Source organism: Lissotriton vulgaris, chromosome 11, assembly GCF_964263255.1.
Source record: "Lissotriton vulgaris chromosome 11, aLisVul1.2, whole genome shotgun sequence".
NCBI lineage: Eukaryota > Metazoa > Chordata > Amphibia > Caudata > Salamandridae > Lissotriton > Lissotriton vulgaris.
Genome location: NC_141699.1, coordinates 560,916,024 through 560,926,084, shown reverse-complemented (window position 1 = coordinate 560,926,084; position 10,061 = coordinate 560,916,024). Strand labels below are relative to the sequence as shown.

The 10,061-nt window shown below is 45.2% G+C and overlaps 1 pseudogene; it reads right to left on the bottom strand.

Moving 5' to 3' along the window:
• Nucleotides 1-9,295: 9,295 nt before the first annotated feature.
• On the bottom strand, nucleotides 9,296-9,688 carry LOC147683153 (small ribosomal subunit protein uS8 pseudogene; annotated as a pseudogene).
• Between the last annotated feature and the right edge of the window lie 373 nt (nucleotides 9,689-10,061).

Here is a 10,061-nt window from a genome sequence, read left to right as displayed (position 1 = left end):
CTTGGGAGGGAGTAAGTAAGTAGCTTTAGTTAAGTTGGCTTTGCCAAGGTTTGCTTCAAGAATTCTCTCTAAGGGTTTAGTCAACACCATACCTCTGGAATAGAATGTTGGAGGTCTTGTATCTCCTTCCAGGACTCGATATCCCAGTCACTCGCAACAGTAGGCTGGAAACGCCGGAGCTGGATTTTCTCGGCAGGAGAAAAGACAGCGTCTCTCTCAGCGTGTCGAGGAAGAGGAGGAGGAGGGGCAGCGTCCGTGGGCAGCTTGTATCTGCTGGGCTCTGCAGGGGACAGCTGTTCTGCTCCTATGTTCACCACACCATTGCTATCATCGATGTCGTTGAGGCAGCGATAGCATCAGCATCAGCGTTTGCTTAAGGCAACGTTGGTAATATTTATACCTGAAAGGTGCCTGGTTTGACGTAGGTTTTTGGACATAAGATGTCAATAAAGATGTCACTAGGAAGTGATCGTCTCTCAGTGCTCATTAGAGTTCTATTACTAATCAAAACATAGCAAGCGGGGCTTTCCCAGGTTGCTGAGTTTTATCTTGTTGAAGAACTCGGAGTGTAATCTAGGAATCTTAGATAGTGGCTTCTGCTGTGTCATTTGCTCTAATGAGCTGCAGAGAAAGCTGCAGAGGAAGCGATTCTGAAATGTGGCTCTGATCGTGTTAGGCCAGAGACGAGTTTCTGAAATATCACTCTTGATCGTTTATGCCATTATAGGGGAATAAATGGATTATAGCCGTATAGGGGCATAAGGTCACAGTATTGATCGGGGTCCTAGATTAGAACGCAACAGTCTGTCATCTGTTCTGGTAGCCCAAACCTTAGCCGCACTTAGGCTGCCAGCGCTTCCTACACCTTACTTAGGCAACCAAAAGCCCCATCAGATCGTGCCAGCCACCTTAACATGAAACCCCAGCTACTGGACTGAGACCATCTAGATGCTTGCTATGCTCTAGGGTCTAACCCCTTAGCAACTATATACTACTGAGAGGACTTGAGCCGTGTGTTGGGCGATATGGCATGGAGAGCGCAGCCACTTTCTGTCACAAAAGTAACCCCGGGCGGAGACCTCCGATCCGCCCGCAGAGTGTGCAGAGATTTGCCTTCTCTGCGTGCCGCAGAGAACGCAGAGAAGGCAAATCACTGCACACTCCGCGGACAGAGCAGAGTTGGCCAGGCCGCACCTCCACCTCCACTATTACAAGTAAGTAAACATTAAGTAAAAATACATTTAAAACCACTTACCTACCTACTGCGGCATCCCTGGTCTGCAGTCCTCATCTTCCTCGTCGTATTGGTAATCCTGGTGAAAACTGCGCATGTGCGTGCCCCCACGCATGCGTGTTCTGAATCTTATCCCATGACAAATCTAGGGACCTACACCCAGGTAAGCCCTTAAGTACCCTAGGGAAAGGGTTGGGAAGATTCAGGGGACCCTCCGAGCGGAGAGTCTGGACACGGGGGAGGTTACTCCCATGTCCTTTGTCCAGCTTCGCGCCAGAGTGGGAGCCAATGGCTTCCAGAGCTGGTTTGAACTGGACTATACACAGGGACACCAAATGTGCCCCTCATGCAAACTTTCAGTCGCTGGCAAGCGCACCCACCCAGTCCCAAGACACTAAATCCTGTCTGGGAGGTGGTCACACCTCCCTGTGACAGGATGCCTATTAATCTACCTGCCTCTGCTTGAGCTTGGCTCAGCAGCAGGAGGGCAGAAATGTGTCTCTGGTCGGCAGCAACCATTATGTGTTGTCCGGGACTAGAAGGTTGGCACAGGGAACACAGAGAGCCTAACGGAGTGCGCTTCTAGTGCTTAGAATCATACCTTCCACACTGCCTACGGTTTGGAGGTATGATTCCATCATGTTTGATACCAAACATGATAGGATTCTCTGCAGCCGTTTTTCAGATGATCATTGCGTAATTACGCGGTGCCACTCTATATAGCACATGGCTGCTTCACTGACAACCCGGCAGAATGTAGGCTGCAGGCGTGTCCTGCTCATGCAGAGGCACCCTCTCACTTCAATCCAGGCACCCTGCCTTCAGTATTGCAAAGGCCTGCTATAGGGGTGACTTATAGGTTTTAAGTGCAGTGACCCTTAGATATAGTAAACCTATATATTTAGTAGGTGGTACATGAGCCAACTTACAGAAGCTGCAATTGCAGGTCTGTAGTTCCATTTTGAATGGTCTCTTATGGGTGGCATAATATATGCTTCAGCCCATGGGAGACCTCTGGGGTACCCATGCCTTGGGTACATGGGTACCATATACTAGAGACTGACAAGGGTACTCCAGTATCCACTCTGGGATGTACCTAAGTACTGAACACAACAATTTAGGGAGAAAGCAGTAGATACTCTGCAAGTTCAGGCTGCAGGTTCTTATTACAGGTTACACACCTATCTTTAACTGCCGCGTAATGTACTTAAATTAGGCCTTAGATAAAACCAGAAACCGTATTCAATACTTTCAGATTAGCGCCGCTATCACATTTTATTTTTAACTGTGCCTTATATGCTTTTTTAACACTTTAGAAAGTGCCTACCTGAAAGCAGTTGCCTGAGTCCTCGGCCCGCCACGTCTTGTGCCGGTTGAGCTGAGGGACGAGAGGGCATCAGCGTCACTTCTGGTCTGCCGACTTGCCGATCGGAAGTGCAGTTAGCATATCATCATTTTCAACCAGCTTTCAGTCCTACAAAAGGCCGGGCAGGCCAGTGGACGCACCAGTGGATACTCTGCAAGAGCAGGCTGCAGGTTCTTATTAAAGGTTACATGCCTATCTTTTACTGCCGCATAATGTACTTAAATTAGGCCTTAGATAAAACCAGAAACCGTATTCAATATTTTTAGATTAGCGCCGCTGTCACACCTTTTTTTAAACTGCGCCGTATATGCTTTTTTAGCACTTTGGAAAGCGCCTACCTGAAAGCAGTCGCCTGAGTCCTCGGTCCACCATGGCTTTTGCCGGTTGAGCGGATGGACGAGAGGGCGTCAGTGTCACTTCCGATCTGCCGGCTTGCCGACCGGAAGTGCAGTTAGCATACCATCATTCCCAACCAGCCTTCAGCCCTACAAAAGGCAGGGCAGGACAGCGGACGCGCCCAGTGGATACTCTGCAAGTGCAGGCTGCAGGTTCTTATTACCGATTACACACCTATCTTTAACTGCCGCGTAATGTACTTAAATTAGGCCTTAGATAAAACCAGAAACCGTATTCAATATTTTTAGATTAGCGCCGCTATCACACCTTATTTTTAACTGCGCCATATATGCTTTTTTTAACACTTTGGAAAGCGCCTGCCTGAAATCAGCCGCCTGACTCCTCGGTCCGCCACGGCTTGTACCGATTGAGCGGATGGACGAGAGGGGGTCAGTGTCACTTCCGGTCTGCCGGCTTGCCGACCGGAAGTGCAGTTAGGATACCATCATTCTCAACCAGCCTTCAGCCCTACAAAAGGTGGGTAAGGCAGCGAATGTGCGCAGCGGCGTGCCAAAGGCAAGCTCGTCTACGCCCGTCCATGCCAGACCGCTGCCAGCTGCCAGGACCCCTGGCTGTTCTTCTTTTTTTCACATGTTCCCGCGCTTCCTCCGTTTTAAAATTAGTGAGGCACTAAAATGACTTTGTTTAAATACTCAAGTCAGGAGCTGAAAGATCTTAACTATTCATCTCTCAAACACTCAGCCACACTAGAAGTTGCAACAACCGGTGGGGTGCAAAGGACTTTAAGCCCTAACACATCAGCTCCTCCTAGTGAAACCCAAGTACTATGTAACCTTAATCACATAAAAATCTCCAACCCACTAAAAGCACTATATTTCAACGCGTGCTCCATCCCTAAACACGCAGTTGAAATATGGAGTCATTGACACGGAATTACCACATATCTGTTTTGTTACGGAAACTTGGCTACATGAGCATGCATCCACAGACCTGGTCACTATTTTCCACCACAATACAATATAATAAGGGTGGACAAGTAAAGAATAGAGAATGTCGCCTACTTATAGCCACTATTCCTGGTGTGAATATTAACTCTTTAGAAACCATAAGCACGGATAAATTGGAACTATATGTCTTTAAAATGGGGGGTTTGTTAGGAGGAACATGGAGAGGAGCATTAGTATATAGACCTCCCGGCCCCAAAAACAACTTCCCTCACAAACTACTTGAGATAATTGCTCCACATGTTTTGCCTCCGATTTTTTCATTTTGATAGGAGATTTTAATTACCACGCTAAACTATTACAAGACCCAGACACAGATCAGCTAATCTCAAGTATCAGCACCTTGGAACTAGCCTAACTGGTAACAGGGCCCACACATATCGCTGGTCACACGCTTGACCTACTGTTAACAAACTCTATAGAGTTTGAGGTTGAGCCACCACTACCATTACTCTGGTCTGACCATAGCCTGCTAAAATTTGTTATCCCAGATCACACCATCAAAACGGCTCCCAGGAAAGAACTAATCTGGCGAAGACCATGGTGTAAAGTCACCTTACCCCTTTTTATTACCTTCTTCAGCTCCACCTTACTCAGCCCAAATGACAATATTGAACAAGGAGCAATTTCCTTGGAAAGAAAAATAACTAATGCACTGAACAAAATTGCCCCTTTTACAAGAGTAAAAATTAAACCCAGAGCTGCACCCTGGTTCACGGAACAATTGAAGTTAGCAAAGCTCTCCTGTAGGACAGCGAAGCAGAAATGGAGAAAAACCAAAGATCCAATTGACCGTGAAACATATAAATGTGTTCATCACAATTATATGGAAAACACCAGACGAACAAAAAACTATTTCTCCTAAATTGGATTGAGTAGGTAGCAAACTCCAACAAGGAGCTCTATCAAATCCTACAAGAATTCACTACTCCACCTGTTCAGACGCAAGCTTCTATCTCACAGGACTGGATAGATTCCCCCTCTACATTTTTTGACGATAAAATCATAGCAATCCATAACTCCTTTCCCCCACAAGACACTATTAATATCTCAGGAAAACCTTCCACACAGCCTCAGACCCCCCCCCCACACACATTCTGGATGAATGCACCCAGTGTAGTTCAAAAGAAGTGACCAAAGCTAATCTAAAAGTAAAATCTGGTTCACCCACAAACCCCTTGCCACAGAGAATCCTTTCAATCATAGCCCCAGCGTTGCTAGATAACCTTACTGACCTATTTAACAAGTCATTGTCACAATCTGAAGTCCCTAAGATATGAAAAAATGCCAGAGTTGGGCCTATACTAAAAAAATCTATTGCAGATCTGAAACTTCCTTGCAATTATCGTCCAATATCGCTGCTCCCCCATTTCGGGAAGATGCTTGAGTCACTGGTTAATCAACAGTTCGTTGTCCATCTTGAGAGCCAGGGATTGCTAGACCCCTCACAATCTGGTTTTAGGGCAGCCCATAGTACCAAAATAGGTCTGCTGGAAGTAACTGATAACTTCAGACTGGCATTGGACAGGGGCAGTCATCTATCCTCGTCCTGCTAGATCTATCAGCAGTGTTTGAATCCATCTCCCACAGCATTCTTGAACACCGGCTCTGGGAGATTGGTGTCAGGGGAATTATCTAACTGATCATGCTACGATAGTACAGGTGGGAAATACCTTCTCGTGTAGTAGATCAGTTAGGATGGGAGTGCCACAGGGCTCTATTTTGAGCCCGACACTCTTTAACCTATACATGACCCCACTGGCCAAAGTGATCAGATCCTATGGTTTTGATGTTGTGTCGTATGCCTACGACACTCAGATCCTGATCACTCTTGGCCCAGATCCATTGGAAACAAAGTCACGATTCAAAGACTGGATGTCCCACATTGACAAGTGGATGAGTACAAACCATATGCAGCTAAATGGAGAAAAAAATTAGATAATGCTCTATGGCAAGGCCCTTGAGTATTGGTCACACGACTGGTGGCCTCAAGTCTTGGCCCTTGCCAAATCCCAACACAGACGGTCCGGAACCTAGGCTACCAAATGGACAGTAAATTTTCAATGAAAATCCAGATTAATAAGACAATTAGCTCCTGCTTTGGCATCATGTGCAACTTGCCCAAAGTTTTTAAATGGATTCCGACGGAGGCGAGAAAACACCTAGTCCAGGGACTGATTATCAACCGCATGGACAATGGTAATGCCCTGTTGGCGCCCAAAAATGAAAACCTTCTTTCAAGGATGCAGGTTCTGCAGAACACCGCAGCCAGGTTAGTACTCAATCTTCCACTAAGATCTCCATCCGCACCCAACTTGAAACTCCTACACTGGCTGTCTTTAAGAAAATGAATACGTTTTAAGATCCTCTGCTTAACGCATAAGAATATGTATGTAAGAGGTCTGTGCTTTTGGGCTAAAAAGTGAAGCTGATACCAACCCGGCAGAACTCTGAGATCTAGTAACTAAGCACTTCTTGCATCTTCCAGAATTCACACTACCACAAACGGAGGGAGATCTTTCTCCTTCCTTACCCCAGCTTTCTCAAACAAACTGCCCCTCACTTACGCATCATCAATGACCATAACTGTTTTCGTCGGAAGTCAAAGACATGGCTGTTTGAAATCTAATTGCACCAAATCAAGCTTATCTTTAGAGACATCCACCAGCTCCTTGAGACTTTCGAGTGATATGTTGCGCTAAATAAATATCCCATGATTTGATTTAATTTGATAGCCTGGGGTCCTGATTAGCCGGATGCCCGTCAAACTAGTCAAAATCAGCATCACATCAAGCAAAAAGTGGGGTGACCATAAAAAGCAGGTCCTACTTTCCTGCAATGCACTTCATAATATGGCCCATACCATGCTGCTGAGTCCCTGGCCAATCCCTCTCTTGCTTATGATGCTTTTGCTAATCACCTGTGTAAAGATCTGCATGAAAGTTTGGTAAATGAATACAGATTTATTGCAAGATCATTTGTAATGTCTACAGGGGAGGGACACCAGAGAGCAACTGCTGACCAGGAATCCCATATTCTATTTCTATAAAAATGGTATTGTGTCACAGCAGAAATATTAATCACAGCAGACCAACATTATACCATTGCCTTAATACTGGCCTCCAGCAGACAAACAACATCCATCTCTCAGGTAATGAGAGGTATTTGCCCTAGGAGACCACCAACACTAAGGTTCTCTTCCCTTTGAGATGTGTGCAAAGTCGTCAACCTTTCCTGTTCCTGGATCAAAAATGTGGACTTATGTATGAAACTCCTTGCAATCAGACTGACCATGCTCCCCTGCTTAGTATATTTCCATCATACGTTAGTTGCCAAAGCTCTAGATACCTCAGTACAATAGGGTAGAGTGAGAGATTTATATACGGACCGCCATACCTCCTACATCAAGAATGCATTACCAAACAAAAGATTACCTTGTTCCCTTTGAACATGATCCTTTTTAAATCCTTTTTTACCTCTGTAAGTTCACATTAGGTGGCATGCTTCAACATAGGGATTGCTGCTGATCTGATTCAAAGGTCAGAGATGGGTTATTTGAGCTCCTATTGAATTGTGTGAGTGCCTATATGTCCTACATTGCCGGTGTTTAATTACGCTTTTGAGCATTTTAGGTAAATTAGGTTAAAATTGTGCAGTAGCTGTTTGTTCTACTACTGTTGAATGCATTGGTAATAAAGCTAAATCCAAATAACCCAGGTGTTATTGATCTCTTATAAAATTTTGATGTTGGTGAAGTAATCTAAAATCCTACAGAAAGAGGGCGCCAGCATACTACTCACATCCCGACACTCAATTTACCCCAATGCATCATAGTAAATGCAGTGCATGATAACACTTACTTCAGCAATAGTATTTAATTTGTCACCCTTGTTGGTGCAGCCAGTGGTGTAACTCTAGACATGTATCTAGTTTCATTCCTTTGTCAGCAGAGAGCAACCATTATTTTGGGGGGTCCTGTAAATGCTATCCAAAGACTTCTCAGATCTCTGTACCACTCACTGGGAGCAGGTGCATCAACACAAGCTCGTCAGCTCAGTAGCTCAACTCATACATGTAAGACAGAAGAAGGGTGGCAGCATATTACCTCACATCCCAGCACTCAATTTACCCCAATGCATCATGGTAAATGCAGTGCATGATAACACTTCAGTAGTAGTCTTTACATTTTTCACCCTTGTTGATGAACTCGTTTGCTAGATTAACGGGGTGTCTAAAGGACATTGCTTGCTGAATGAACAATAACAAACTAAAGCTGAATGCGGATAAGACGGAGGTCCTAATCTTTGGCCAGGCCTCTCCCCTGCCTACAGGACTATGGTTGCCACCTGAGCTGGGATCACCTCCAATTCCAGCAAAGACGGCAGGGAATCTGGGCATCAAATGGGACTCTGACCTATCCTTTAAAGCTCCAATCCGTCACATCTCTTCGTCCTGTTTCGGGAAACTGAATAGCTTAAAAAAATTCCTGCACCTCTTACCGGAGGATAGCCGCAGGGTAGAAGTTCATGCTACTGTGACCTCCCAGCTGGACTATGCAAACAGTCTGTACTTAGGGCTACCATTGTACCTAATCCACAGACTTCAAATGGTTCAAAATAGAGCAGCGAGACTCATCTGACGAGTGCTGTTCCGCCATCACATCTCCCCGCATATTAGGCATCTTCATTGGCTCCCGGTAGTAAAATGGATAGAGTTCAAGTCCTTGACCTTAGCTTTTCGTGTCATGCGCAACAAAGGACTTAGATATCTCAGACATAGGCTTTGCCCACACCAACCTAAATGAACGTTGAGATCAAATGCCCAGCATCTAATTTGTGTACCTCGCTTTGCTAAAGCCCGAATGGGAGGAAGGTCCTTCACAATCAGGATCGCCATGCTATAGAATTCCTTACCATCGTATATGCGCATGGTTGAAACAGACCTTGAATTTAGGAAGATCTTGAAGACCTGGCTTTTAAGACAAGGATAGCTCCTAGGTTTCAGTTTCCATACCTGATTTTCCCACAGCGCCGGGACACCTCTGTTTTAAGTAGCTGTTTGCGCTCTATAAATGACACTATAAAAAAGTCTATGCTGTGGAATTCAAGACACAAGTTTCTGGATTCATTACTTCATCAATAGAGAGCAACAAGTTGTTTTGGGGGCTCTGGAAATGCAGCCCAAAGTCTTCTTAGGTCTCTGTACCACTCACTGGACACAGATGCATTAACACAAGCTCGTCAGCTCAGCAGCACAAGGGAACCTTTTCAATCAGATCTAAAATCCTAGTTATTTTTTTATTGTTTTTACAATTGATAAGTCTGTCTTACCATTCTAGAAAAAGAATCCCAGGATTTTTACTCCCGTATGTTTTCACCTAGCTTCTTCGTGGTCCATGATGCCAGCTGACGTTGTGATAACAATATATCCAAACTGACAGGATGGCAACTGACTGTTCTGCCACTTTTCCAGATCCTTCAGTTGCACATCAAACCGTGGACTAATTACCCCACACTTGTTTAGTCTGCCAGTGAAGTTCACAACAATTTTCCTAGCTCGGTGATCATCAATTATTTCAAATTCACTAATGTAACCATGTTTCATCATCACAGTTAAGAAACGCACAATCACTTTGGAGCATGGCCTGATCAGAACCTGGAGTTTTCCACGTTTTTCTGCATGGTCAATGCTTTTCAGAGCATCTGTAAGAACATTCATGTGCAGCATGGGGCCGATACTGCAATATGGCGGAAAGAGGTAAATCTAGTTATTATTATTAATGTAACTATTATCCAGTGGCGGATCATCCATGGGGGCGTTTGGGCGCCGCCCCACTGCTTTCTCGCCGTGCGAGAAGGCAGAAACAAATAGTAGAGAACTACCATTTGTTTCTGCCTTCTCGCATGGCATGAAAGCAGAAGTTCCTGGTTGAGAGAGAGGGCGGCGTTACTCGAGGGCAGGGGGAGTGGCTTTCCCACTGTTGTTAATACTGTCTGTTTGGGCAGCCTGAAAGGCTTTCCAAACAGACAGTATTAATTGTATTAAGAACAGTGGGCAAGCCGCTCCCCCTGCCCTCGAGTAACACCTCCCACTCTCCCTG